This window comes from Hyla sarda, chromosome 3 (genome assembly GCF_029499605.1).
Source record: "Hyla sarda isolate aHylSar1 chromosome 3, aHylSar1.hap1, whole genome shotgun sequence".
Taxonomy (NCBI): domain Eukaryota; kingdom Metazoa; phylum Chordata; class Amphibia; order Anura; family Hylidae; genus Hyla; species Hyla sarda.
The window spans coordinates 22,028,015-22,040,319 of NC_079191.1; the positions used below are offsets into that span (position 1 = coordinate 22,028,015).

The window sequence follows — 12,305 nt, forward strand, 5'->3', positions numbered from 1 at the left end:
AAACTCGACTCTGGTGGGACTCGAACCCACAACCTTTGAATCACTGCCTCTCACTAGAAGTCCAATGCGCTATCCATTGCGCCACAGAGCCACACGTTCTCATGTTGGATGCAATAAAAGTCTTTCGAAATGTCGACAACACTGGATTTTTCCTCTAGTCCATACTTATATTTAATCCTTAGTGAGGTTTTAACTCAAGACCAGTGCTTTGAACCCTTAACGTTAAAAAAAGACACAGAGCCATACGTTTTCTAACTGGATACAATTCAAGTCCTCTGAAAGGTCAACAACGCTAAGATGTTCAACTAGTCCATTTTAGTATTTGAGTCCTAGGAAAGTTTTACCTCAAGACCAGTGCTCTGTAGCCTTAACTTTGTAGCCTGATTTTGCCAAGTCTGTTTTAGTTTTATTTTCTTGTCTTCCGAAATATCAACAACACTGGGTTGTTCTACTAGTCCATACTAACAATTAAGCCTTAGTGAGGTTTTAACTGAAGACCGGTGCTCTTAACCCTTAAGCCAAGCATATAGAAAATGATTTTCTGTCACATTTGAAACAAAAAAAATCTCTGGTGGAACTCGAACCCAAAACCTTTGAATCACTACTCTTCGCCAGGAGTCCAATGAAATGACAATCCTACTGTACAGGACAGCATTAGCAAACCTTTGTTACTTCATCAGTTTTTCCTTAGCCATTTCATTATTTTTTGCCTGTTCTAAGGAGGCCTAGGACTTAACGACACAAAACACGACTCTGGTGGGACTTGAACCCACAACCTTTGAATCACTGCCTCTCACTAGAAGTCCAATGCGCTATCCATTGCGCCACAGAGCCACACGTTCTCATGTTGGATGCAATAAAAGTCTTTCGAAATGTCGACAACACTGGATTTTTCCTCTAGTCCATACTAATATTTAATCCTTACTGAGGTTTTAACTCAAGACCAGTGCTTTGAACCCTTAACTTTAAAAAAGGACACAGAGCCGTACGTTTTCTAACTGGATACAATTCAAGTCCTATGAAAGGTCAACAACGCTAAGATGTTCAACTAGTCCATTCTAGTATTTGAGCCCTAGGAAAGTTTTACCTCAAGACCAGTGCTCTGTAGCCTTAACTTTGTAGCCTGATTTTGCCAAGTCTGTTTTAGTTTTATTTTCTTGTCTTCCCAAATATCAACAACACTGGGTTGTTCTACTAGTCCATACTAACAATTAAGCCTTAGTGAGGTTTTAACTGAAGACCAGTGCTCTTAACCCTTAAGCCAAGCATATAGAAAATGATTTTCTGTCACATTTGAAACAAAAAAAATCTCTGGTGGAACTCGAACCCAAAACCTTTGAATCACTACTCTTCGCCAGGAGTCCAATGAATTGACAATCCTACTGTACAGGACAGCATTAGCAAACCTTTGTTACTTCATCAGTTTTTCCTTAGCCATTTCATTATTTTTTGCCTGTTCTAAGGAGGCCTAGGACTTAACGACACAAAACACGACTCTGGTGGGACTCGAACCCACAACCTTTGAATCACTGCCTCTCACTAGAAGTCCAATGCGCTATCCATTGCGCCACAGAGCCACACGTTCTCATGTTGGATGCAATAAAAGTCTTTCGAAATGTCGACAACACTGGATTTTTCCTCTAGTCCATACTAATATTTAATCCTTACTGAGGTTTTAACTCAAGACCAGTGCTTTGAACCCTTAACTTTAAAAAAGGACACAGAGCCATACGTTTTCTAACTGGATACAATTCAAGTCCTCTGAAAGGTCAACAACGCTAAGATGTTCAACTAGTCCATTCTAGTATTTGAGCCCTAGGAAAGTTTTACCTCAAGACCAGTGCTCTGTAGCCTTAACTTTGTAGCCTGATTTTGCCAAGTCTGTTTTAGTTTTATTTTCTTGTCTTCCGAAATATCAACAACACTGGGTTGTTCTACTAGTCCATACTAACAATTAAGCCTTAGTGAGGTTTTAACTGAAGACCAGTGCTCTTAACCCTTAAGCCAAGCATATAGAAAATGATTTTCTGTCACATTTGAAACAAAAAAAATCTCTGGTGGGACTCGAACCCACAACCTTTGAATCACTACTCTTCGCCAGGAGTCCAATGAAATGACAATCCTACTGTACAGGACAGCATTACCAAACCTTTGTTACTTCAGCAGTTTTTCCTTAGCCATTTCATTCTTATTTGCCTGTTCTAAGGTGGCTTAAGACTTAATGACACAAAACTCGACTCTGGTGGGACTCGAACCCACAACCTTTGAATCACTGCCTCTCACTAGAAGTCCAATGCGCTATCCATTGCGCCACAGAGCCACACGTTCTCATGTTGGATGCAATAAAAGTCTTTCGAAATGTCGACAACACTGGATTTTTCCTCTAGTCCATACTTATATTTAATCCTTAGTGAGGTTTTAACTCAAGACCAGTGCTTTGAACCCTTAACGTTAAAAAAAGACACAGAGCCATACGTTTTCTAACTGGATACAATTCAAGTCCTCTGAAAGGTCAACAACGCTAAGATGTTCAACTAGTCCATTTTAGTATTTGAGTCCTAGGAAAGTTTTACCTCAAGACCAGTGCTCTGTAGCCTTAACTTTGTAGCCTGATTTTGCCAAGTCTTTTTTATTTTTATTTTCTTGTCTTCCGAAATATCAACAACACTGGGTTGTTCTACTAGTCCATACTAATAATTAAGCCTTAGTGAGGTTTTAACTGAAGACCAGTGCTCTTAACCCTTAAGCAAAGCATACAGAAAATGATTTTCTTTACATTTGAAAAAAAAAATCTCTGGTGGGACTCTAACCCACAAACTTTGAATCACTACTCTTCGCCAGGAGTCCAATGAAATGACAATCCTACTGTACAGGACAGCATTTGCAAACCTTTGTTACTTCATCAGTTTTTCCTTAGCCATTTCATTATTTTTTACCTGTTCTAAGGAGGCCTAGGACTTAACGACACAAAACACGACTCTGGTGGGACTCGAACCCACAACCTTTGAATCACTGCCTCTCACTAGAAGTCCAATGCGCTATCCATTGCGCCACACAGCCACACGTTCTCATGTTGGATGCAATAAAAGTCTTTCGAAATGTCGACAACACTGGAGTTTTCCTCTAGTCCATACTAATATTTAATCCTTAGTGAGGTTTTAACTCAAGACAAGTGCTTTGAACCCTTAACTTTAAAAAAGGACACAGAGCCATACGTTTTCTAACTGGATACAATTCAAGTCCTCTGAAAGGTCAACAACGCTAAGATGTTCAACTAGTCCATTCTAGTATTTGAGCCCTAGGAAAGTTTTACCTCAAGACCAGTGCTCTGTAGCCTTAACTTTGTAGCCTGATTTTGCCAAGTCTGTTTTAGTTTTATTTTCTTGTCTTCCGAAATATCAACAACACTGGGTTGTTCTACTAGTCCATACTAACAATTAAGCCTTAGTGAGGTTTTAACTGAAGACCAGTGCTCTTAACCCTTAAGCCAAGCATATAGAAAATGATTTTCTGTCACATTTGAAACAAAAAAATCTCTGGTGGGACTCGAACCCACAACCTTTGAATCACTACTCTTCGCCAGGAGTCCAATGAAATGACAATCCTACTGTACAGGACAGCATTACCAAACCTTTGTTACTTCAGCAGTTTTTCCTTAGCCATTTCATTCTTTTTTGCCTGTTCTAAGGTGGCTTAAGACTTAATGACACAAAACTCGACTCTGGTGGGACTCGAACCCACAACCTTTGAATCACTGCCTCTCACTAGAAGTCCAATGCGCTATCCATTGCGCCACAGAGCCACACGTTCTCATGTTGGATGCAATAAAAGTCTTTCGAAATGTCGACAACACTGGATTTTTCCTCTAATCCATACTAATATTTAATCCTTACTGAGGTTTTAACTCAAGACCAGTGCTTTGAACCCTTAACTTTAAAAAAGGACACAGAGCCATACGTTTTCTAACTGGATACAATTCAAGTCCTCTGAAAGGTCAACAACGCTAAGATGTTCAACTAGTCCATTCTAGTATTTGAGCCCTAGGAAAGTTTTACCTCAAGACCAGTGCTCTGTAGCCTTAACTTTGTAGCCTGATTTTGCCAAGTCTGTTTTATTTTTATTTTCTTGTCTTCCGAAATATCAACAACACTGGGTTGTTCTACTAGTCCATACTAACAATTAAGCCTTAGTGAGGTTTTAACTGAAGACCAGTGCTCTAGTCCATACTAATATTTAATCCTTACTGAGGTTTTAACTCAAGACCAGTGCTTTGAACCCTTAACTTTAAAAAAGGACACAGAGCCGTACATTTTCTAACTGGATACAATTCAAGTCCTCCGAAAGGTCAACAACGCTAAGATGTTCTACTAGTCCATTCTAGTATTTGAGCCCTAGGAAAGTTTTACCTCAAGACCAGTGCTCTGTAGCCTTAACTTTGTAGCCTGATTTTGCCAAGTCTGTTTTAGTTTTATTTTCTTGTCTTCCGAAATATCAACAACACTGGGTTGTTCTACTAGTCCATACTAACAATTAAGCCTTAGTGAGGTTTTAACTGAAGACCAGTGCTCTTAACCCTTAAGCCAAGCATATAGAAAATGATTTTCTGTCACATTTGAAACAAAAAAAATCTCTGGTGGAACTCGAACCCAAAACCTTTGAATCACTACTCTTCGCCAGGAGTCCAATGAAATGACAATCCTACTGTACAGGACAGCATTAGCAAACCTTTGTTACTTCATCAGTTTTTCCTTAGCCATTTCATTTTTTTTTGCCTGTTCGTTGTACGTTTTCTAACTGGATACAATTCAAGTCCTCTGAAAGGTCAACAACGCTAAGATGTTTAACAATTAAGCCTTAGTGAGGTTTTAACTGAAGACCAGTGCTCTTAACCCTTAAGCCAAGCATATAGAAAATGATTTTCTGTCACATTTGAAACAAAAAAAATCTCTGGTGGGACTCGAACCCACAACCTTTGAATCACTACTCTTCGCCAGGAGTCCAATGAAATGACAATCCTACTGTACAGGACAGCATTACCAAACCTTTGTTACTTCAGCAGTTTTTCCTTAGCCATTTCATTCTTATTTGCCTGTTCTAAGGTGGCTTAAGACTTAATGACACAAAACTCGACTCTGGTGGGACTCGAACCCACAACCTTTGAATCACTGCCTCTCACTAGAAGTCCAATGCGCTATCCATTGCGCCACAGAGCCACACGTTCTCATGTTGGATGAAATATCAACAACACTGGGTTGTTCTACTAGTCCATACTAATAATTAAGCCTTAGTGAGGTTTTAACTGAAGACCAGTGCTCTTAACCCTTAAGCAAAGCATACAGAAAATGATTTTCTTTACATTTGAAAAAAAAAATCTCTGGTGGGACTCTAACCCACAACCTTTGAATCACTACTCTTCGCCAGGAGTCCAATGAAATGACAATCCTACTGTACAGGACAGCATTTGCAAACCTTTGTTACTTCATCAGTTTTTCCTTAGCCATTTCATTATTTTTTACCTGTTCTAAGGAGGCCTAGGACTTAACGACACAAAACACGACTCTGGTGGGACTCGAACCCACAACCTTTGAATCACTGCCTCTCACTAGAAGTCCAATGCGCTATCCATTGCGCCACAGAGCCACACGTTCTCATGTTGGATGCAATAAAAGTCTTTCGAAATGTCGAAAACACTGGATTTTTCCTCTAGTCCATACTTATATTTAATCCTTAGTGAGGTTTTAACTCAAGACCAGTGCTTTGAACCCTTAACGTTAAAAAAAGACACAGAGCCATACGTTTTCTAACTGGATACAATTCAAGTCCTCTGAAAGGTCAACAACGCTAAGATGTTCAACTAGTCCATTTTAGTATTTGAGTCCTAGGAAAGTTTTACCTCAAGACCAGTGCTCTGTAGCCTTAACTTTGTAGCCTGATTTTGCCAAGTCTGTTTTAGTTTTATTTTCTTGTCTTCCCAAATATCAACAACACTGGGTTGTTCTACTAGTCCATACTAACAATTAAGCCTTAGTGAGGTTTTAACTGAAGACCGGTGCTCTTAACCCTTAAGCCAAGCATATAGAAAATGATTTTCTGTCACATTTGAAACAAAAAAAATCTCTGGTGGAACTCGAACCCAAAACCTTTGAATCACTACTCTTCGCCAGGAGTCCAATGAATTGACAATCCTACTGTACAGGACAGCATTAGCAAACCTTTGTTACTTCATCAGTTTTTCCTTAGCCATTTCATTATTTTTTGCCTGTTCTAAGGAGGCCTAGGACTTAACGACACAAAACACGACTCTGGTGGGACTCGAACCCACAACCTTTGAATCACTGCCTCTCACTAGAAGTCCAATGCGCTATCCATTGCGCCACAGAGCCACACGTTCTCATGTTGGATGCAATAAAAGTCTTTCGAAATGTCGACAACACTGGATTTTTCCTCTAGTCCATACTAATATTTAATCCTTACTGAGGTTTTAACTCAAGACCAGTGCTTTGAACCCTTAACTTTAAAAAAGGACACAGAGCCATACGTTTTCTAACTGGATACAATTCAAGTCCTCTGAAAGGTCAACAACGCTAAGATGTTCAACTAGTCCATTCTAGTATTTGAGCCCTAGGAAAGTTTTACCTCAAGACCAGTGCTCTGTAGCCTTAACTTTGTAGCCTGATTTTGCCAAGTCTGTTTTAGTTTTATTTTCTTGTCTTCCGAAATATCAACAACACTGGGTTGTTCTACTAGTCCATACTAACAATTAAGCCTTAGTGAGGTTTTAACTGAAGACCAGTGCTCTTAACCCTTAAGCCAAGCATATAGAAAATGATTTTCTGTCACATTTGAAACAAAAAAAATCTCTGGTGGGACTCGAACCCACAACCTTTGAATCACTACTCTTCGCCAGGAGTCCAATGAAATGACAATCCTACTGTACAGGACAGCATTACCAAACCTTTGTTACTTCAGCAGTTTTTCCTTAGCCATTTCATTCTTATTTGCCTGTTCTAAGGTGGCTTAAGACTTAATGACACAAAACTCGACTCTGGTGGGACTCGAACCCACAACCTTTGAATCACTGCCTCTCACTAGAAGTCCAATGCGCTATCCATTGCGCCACAGAGCCACACGTTCTCATGTTGGATGCAATAAAAGTCTTTCGAAATGTCGACAACACTGGATTTTTCCTCTAGTCCATACTTATATTTAATCCTTAGTGAGGTTTTAACTCAAGACCAGTGCTTTGAACCCTTAACGTTAAAAAAAGACACAGAGCCATACGTTTTCTAACTGGATACAATTCAAGTCCTCTGAAAGGTCAACAACGCTAAGATGTTCAACTAGTCCATTTTAGTATTTGAGTCCTAGGAAAGTTTTACCTCAAGACCAGTGCTCTGTAGCCTTAACTTTGTAGCCTGATTTTGCCAAGTCTTTTTTATTTTTATTTTCTTGTCTTCCGAAATATCAACAACACTGGGTTGTTCTACTAGTCCATACTAATAATTAAGCCTTAGTGAGGTTTTAACTGAAGACCAGTGCTCTTAACCCTTAAGCAAAGCATACAGAAAATGATTTTCTTTACATTTGAAAAAAAAAATCTCTGGTGGGACTCTAACCCACAAACTTTGAATCACTACTCTTCGCCAGGAGTCCAATGAAATGACAATCCTACTGTACAGGACAGCATTTGCAAACCTTTGTTACTTCATCAGTTTTTCCTTAGCCATTTCATTATTTTTTACCTGTTCTAAGGAGGCCTAGGACTTAACGACACAAAACACGACTCTGGTGGGACTCGAACCCACAACCTTTGAATCACTGCCTCTCACTAGAAGTCCAATGCGCTATCCATTGCGCCACACAGCCACACGTTCTCATGTTGGATGCAATAAAAGTCTTTCGAAATGTCGACAACACTGGAGTTTTCCTCTAGTCCATACTAATATTTAATCCTTAGTGAGGTTTTAACTCAAGACAAGTGCTTTGAACCCTTAACTTTAAAAAAGGACACAGAGCCATACGTTTTCTAACTGGATACAATTCAAGTCCTCTGAAAGGTCAACAACGCTAAGATGTTCAACTAGTCCATTCTAGTATTTGAGCCCTAGGAAAGTTTTACCTCAAGACCAGTGCTCTGTAGCCTTAACTTTGTAGCCTGATTTTGCCAAGTCTGTTTTAGTTTTATTTTCTTGTCTTCCGAAATATCAACAACACTGGGTTGTTCTACTAGTCCATACTAACAATTAAGCCTTAGTGAGGTTTTAACTGAAGACCAGTGCTCTTAACCCTTAAGCCAAGCATATAGAAAATGATTTTCTGTCACATTTGAAACAAAAAAATCTCTGGTGGGACTCGAACCCACAACCTTTGAATCACTACTCTTCGCCAGGAGTCCAATGAAATGACAATCCTACTGTACAGGACAGCATTACCAAACCTTTGTTACTTCAGCAGTTTTTCCTTAGCCATTTCATTCTTTTTTGCCTGTTCTAAGGTGGCTTAAGACTTAATGACACAAAACTCGACTCTGGTGGGACTCGAACCCACAACCTTTGAATCACTGCCTCTCACTAGAAGTCCAATGCGCTATCCATTGCGCCACAGAGCCACACGTTCTCATGTTGGATGCAATAAAAGTCTTTCGAAATGTCGACAACACTGGATTTTTCCTCTAATCCATACTAATATTTAATCCTTACTGAGGTTTTAACTCAAGACCAGTGCTTTGAACCCTTAACTTTAAAAAAGGACACAGAGCCATACGTTTTCTAACTGGATACAATTCAAGTCCTCTGAAAGGTCAACAACGCTAAGATGTTCAACTAGTCCATTCTAGTATTTGAGCCCTAGGAAAGTTTTACCTCAAGACCAGTGCTCTGTAGCCTTAACTTTGTAGCCTGATTTTGCCAAGTCTGTTTTATTTTTATTTTCTTGTCTTCCGAAATATCAACAACACTGGGTTGTTCTACTAGTCCATACTAACAATTAAGCCTTAGTGAGGTTTTAACTGAAGACCAGTGCTCTAGTCCATACTAATATTTAATCCTTACTGAGGTTTTAACTCAAGACCAGTGCTTTGAACCCTTAACTTTAAAAAAGGACACAGAGCCGTACATTTTCTAACTGGATACAATTCAAGTCCTCCGAAAGGTCAACAACGCTAAGATGTTCTACTAGTCCATTCTAGTATTTGAGCCCTAGGAAAGTTTTACCTCAAGACCAGTGCTCTGTAGCCTTAACTTTGTAGCCTGATTTTGCCAAGTCTGTTTTAGTTTTATTTTCTTGTCTTCCGAAATATCAACAACACTGGGTTGTTCTACTAGTCCATACTAACAATTAAGCCTTAGTGAGGTTTTAACTGAAGACCAGTGCTCTTAACCCTTAAGCCAAGCATATAGAAAATGATTTTCTGTCACATTTGAAACAAAAAAAATCTCTGGTGGAACTCGAACCCAAAACCTTTGAATCACTACTCTTCGCCAGGAGTCCAATGAAATGACAATCCTACTGTACAGGACAGCATTAGCAAACCTTTGTTACTTCATCAGTTTTTCCTTAGCCATTTCATTTTTTTTTGCCTGTTCGTTGTACGTTTTCTAACTGGATACAATTCAAGTCCTCTGAAAGGTCAACAACGCTAAGATGTTTAACAATTAAGCCTTAGTGAGGTTTTAACTGAAGACCAGTGCTCTTAACCCTTAAGCCAAGCATATAGAAAATGATTTTCTGTCACATTTGAAACAAAAAAAATCTCTGGTGGGACTCGAACCCACAACCTTTGAATCACTACTCTTCGCCAGGAGTCCAATGAAATGACAATCCTACTGTACAGGACAGCATTACCAAACCTTTGTTACTTCAGCAGTTTTTCCTTAGCCATTTCATTCTTATTTGCCTGTTCTAAGGTGGCTTAAGACTTAATGACACAAAACTCGACTCTGGTGGGACTCGAACCCACAACCTTTGAATCACTGCCTCTCACTAGAAGTCCAATGCGCTATCCATTGCGCCACAGAGCCACACGTTCTCATGTTGGATGAAATATCAACAACACTGGGTTGTTCTACTAGTCCATACTAATAATTAAGCCTTAGTGAGGTTTTAACTGAAGACCAGTGCTCTTAACCCTTAAGCAAAGCATACAGAAAATGATTTTCTTTACATTTGAAAAAAAAAATCTCTGGTGGGACTCTAACCCACAACCTTTGAATCACTACTCTTCGCCAGGAGTCCAATGAAATGACAATCCTACTGTACAGGACAGCATTTGCAAACCTTTGTTACTTCATCAGTTTTTCCTTAGCCATTTCATTATTTTTTACCTGTTCTAAGGAGGCCTAGGACTTAACGACACAAAACACGACTCTGGTGGGACTCGAACCCACAACCTTTGAATCACTGCCTCTCACTAGAAGTCCAATGCGCTATCCATTGCGCCACAGAGCCACACGTTCTCATGTTGGATGCAATAAAAGTCTTTCGAAATGTCGAAAACACTGGATTTTTCCTCTAGTCCATACTTATATTTAATCCTTAGTGAGGTTTTAACTCAAGACCAGTGCTTTGAACCCTTAACGTTAAAAAAAGACACAGAGCCATACGTTTTCTAACTGGATACAATTCAAGTCCTCTGAAAGGTCAACAACGCTAAGATGTTCAACTAGTCCATTTTAGTATTTGAGTCCTAGGAAAGTTTTACCTCAAGACCAGTGCTCTGTAGCCTTAACTTTGTAGCCTGATTTTGCCAAGTCTGTTTTAGTTTTATTTTCTTGTCTTCCCAAATATCAACAACACTGGGTTGTTCTACTAGTCCATACTAACAATTAAGCCTTAGTGAGGTTTTAACTGAAGACCGGTGCTCTTAACCCTTAAGCCAAGCATATAGAAAATGATTTTCTGTCACATTTGAAACAAAAAAAATCTCTGGTGGAACTCGAACCCAAAACCTTTGAATCACTACTCTTCGCCAGGAGTCCAATGAAATGACAATCCTACTGTACAGGACAGCATTAGCAAACCTTTGTTACTTCATCAGTTTTTCCTTAGCCATTTCATTATTTTTTGCCTGTTCTAAGGAGGCCTAGGACTTAACGACACAAAACACGACTCTGGTGGGACTTGAACCCACAACCTTTGAATCACTGCCTCTCACTAGAAGTCCAATGCGCTATCCATTGCGCCACAGAGCCACACGTTCTCATGTTGGATGCAATAAAAGTCTTTCGAAATGTCGACAACACTGGATTTTTCCTCTAGTCCATACTAATATTTAATCCTTACTGAGGTTTTAACTCAAGACCAGTGCTTTGAACCCTTAACTTTAAAAAAGGACACAGAGCCGTACGTTTTCTAACTGGATACAATTCAAGTCCTATGAAAGGTCAACAACGCTAAGATGTTCAACTAGTCCATTCTAGTATTTGAGCCCTAGGAAAGTTTTACCTCAAGACCAGTGCTCTGTAGCCTTAACTTTGTAGCCTGATTTTGCCAAGTCTGTTTTAGTTTTATTTTCTTGTCTTCCCAAATATCAACAACACTGGGTTGTTCTACTAGTCCATACTAACAATTAAGCCTTAGTGAGGTTTTAACTGAAGACCAGTGCTCTTAACCCTTAAGCCAAGCATATAGAAAATGATTTTCTGTCACATTTGAAACAAAAAAAATCTCTGGTGGAACTCAAACCCACAACCTTTGAATCACTACTCTTCGCCAGGAGTCCAATGAAATGACGATCCTACTGTAAAGGACAGCATCAGCAGACCTTTGTTACTTCATCAATATTTCCTTAGCCATTTCATTCTTTTTTGCCTGTTCTAAGGTGGCTTAAGACTTAATGACACAAAACTCAACTCTGGTGGGACTCGAACCCACAACCTTTGAATCACTGCCTCTCACTAGAAGTCCAATGCGCTATCCATTGCGCCACAGAGCCACACGTTCTCATGTTGGATGCAATAAAAGTCTTTCGAAATGTCGACAACACTGGATTTTTCCTCTAGTCCATACTAATATTTAATCCTTAGTGAGGTTTTAACTCAAGACCAGTGCTTTGAACCCTTAACTTTAAAAAAGGACACAGAGCCGTACGTTTTCTAACTGGATACAATTCAAGTCCTCTGAAAGGTCAACAACGCTAAGATGTTTAACAATTAAGCCTTAGTGAGGTTTTAACTGAAGACCAGTGCTCTTAACCCTTAAGCCAAGCATATAGAAAATGATTTTCTGTCACATTTGAAACAAAAAAAATCTCTGGTGGGACTCGAACCCACAACCTTTGAATCACTACTCTTCGCCAGGAGTCCAAT

At 39.4% G+C, this 12,305-nt stretch overlaps 16 non-coding genes across 16 annotated transcripts; all 16 read right to left on the reverse strand.

The window, feature by feature from the left end:
• Window positions 1–5: 5 nt before the first annotated feature.
• TRNAR-UCU (transfer RNA arginine (anticodon UCU)) lies at window positions 6–91 on the reverse strand. Its single transcript is given in 2 exon segments — window positions 6–41; window positions 55–91. It is a non-coding gene; the product is annotated as a tRNA-Arg (tRNA).
• Window positions 92–748: 657 nt separating this feature from the next.
• TRNAR-UCU (transfer RNA arginine (anticodon UCU)) lies at window positions 749–834 on the reverse strand. The gene is given in 2 exon segments: window positions 749–784; window positions 798–834. It is a non-coding gene; the product is annotated as a tRNA-Arg (tRNA).
• A 657-nt stretch (window positions 835–1,491) lies between these two features.
• On the reverse strand, window positions 1,492–1,577 carry TRNAR-UCU (transfer RNA arginine (anticodon UCU)). Its single transcript is given in 2 exon segments — window positions 1,492–1,527; window positions 1,541–1,577. It is a non-coding gene; the product is annotated as a tRNA-Arg (tRNA).
• Window positions 1,578–2,234: 657 nt separating this feature from the next.
• TRNAR-UCU (transfer RNA arginine (anticodon UCU)) lies at window positions 2,235–2,320 on the reverse strand. The gene is given in 2 exon segments: window positions 2,235–2,270; window positions 2,284–2,320. It is a non-coding gene; the product is annotated as a tRNA-Arg (tRNA).
• Window positions 2,321–2,974: 654 nt separating this feature from the next.
• On the reverse strand, window positions 2,975–3,060 carry TRNAR-UCU (transfer RNA arginine (anticodon UCU)). The gene is given in 2 exon segments: window positions 2,975–3,010; window positions 3,024–3,060. It is a non-coding gene; the product is annotated as a tRNA-Arg (tRNA).
• A 656-nt stretch (window positions 3,061–3,716) lies between these two features.
• On the reverse strand, window positions 3,717–3,802 carry TRNAR-UCU (transfer RNA arginine (anticodon UCU)). Its single transcript is given in 2 exon segments — window positions 3,717–3,752; window positions 3,766–3,802. It is a non-coding gene; the product is annotated as a tRNA-Arg (tRNA).
• Window positions 3,803–5,127: 1,325 nt separating this feature from the next.
• On the reverse strand, window positions 5,128–5,213 carry TRNAR-UCU (transfer RNA arginine (anticodon UCU)). The gene is given in 2 exon segments: window positions 5,128–5,163; window positions 5,177–5,213. It is a non-coding gene; the product is annotated as a tRNA-Arg (tRNA).
• Window positions 5,214–5,554: 341 nt separating this feature from the next.
• On the reverse strand, window positions 5,555–5,640 carry TRNAR-UCU (transfer RNA arginine (anticodon UCU)). The gene is given in 2 exon segments: window positions 5,555–5,590; window positions 5,604–5,640. It is a non-coding gene; the product is annotated as a tRNA-Arg (tRNA).
• A 657-nt stretch (window positions 5,641–6,297) lies between these two features.
• TRNAR-UCU (transfer RNA arginine (anticodon UCU)) lies at window positions 6,298–6,383 on the reverse strand. Its single transcript is given in 2 exon segments — window positions 6,298–6,333; window positions 6,347–6,383. It is a non-coding gene; the product is annotated as a tRNA-Arg (tRNA).
• A 657-nt stretch (window positions 6,384–7,040) lies between these two features.
• Window positions 7,041–7,126, reverse strand: TRNAR-UCU (transfer RNA arginine (anticodon UCU)). Its single transcript is given in 2 exon segments — window positions 7,041–7,076; window positions 7,090–7,126. It is a non-coding gene; the product is annotated as a tRNA-Arg (tRNA).
• A 654-nt stretch (window positions 7,127–7,780) lies between these two features.
• Window positions 7,781–7,866, reverse strand: TRNAR-UCU (transfer RNA arginine (anticodon UCU)). The gene is given in 2 exon segments: window positions 7,781–7,816; window positions 7,830–7,866. It is a non-coding gene; the product is annotated as a tRNA-Arg (tRNA).
• A 656-nt stretch (window positions 7,867–8,522) lies between these two features.
• On the reverse strand, window positions 8,523–8,608 carry TRNAR-UCU (transfer RNA arginine (anticodon UCU)). The gene is given in 2 exon segments: window positions 8,523–8,558; window positions 8,572–8,608. It is a non-coding gene; the product is annotated as a tRNA-Arg (tRNA).
• Window positions 8,609–9,933: 1,325 nt separating this feature from the next.
• On the reverse strand, window positions 9,934–10,019 carry TRNAR-UCU (transfer RNA arginine (anticodon UCU)). Its single transcript is given in 2 exon segments — window positions 9,934–9,969; window positions 9,983–10,019. It is a non-coding gene; the product is annotated as a tRNA-Arg (tRNA).
• Window positions 10,020–10,360: 341 nt separating this feature from the next.
• Window positions 10,361–10,446, reverse strand: TRNAR-UCU (transfer RNA arginine (anticodon UCU)). Its single transcript is given in 2 exon segments — window positions 10,361–10,396; window positions 10,410–10,446. It is a non-coding gene; the product is annotated as a tRNA-Arg (tRNA).
• Window positions 10,447–11,103: 657 nt separating this feature from the next.
• TRNAR-UCU (transfer RNA arginine (anticodon UCU)) lies at window positions 11,104–11,189 on the reverse strand. The gene is given in 2 exon segments: window positions 11,104–11,139; window positions 11,153–11,189. It is a non-coding gene; the product is annotated as a tRNA-Arg (tRNA).
• Window positions 11,190–11,846: 657 nt separating this feature from the next.
• Window positions 11,847–11,932, reverse strand: TRNAR-UCU (transfer RNA arginine (anticodon UCU)). Its single transcript is given in 2 exon segments — window positions 11,847–11,882; window positions 11,896–11,932. It is a non-coding gene; the product is annotated as a tRNA-Arg (tRNA).
• Window positions 11,933–12,305: the final 373 nt, after the last annotated feature.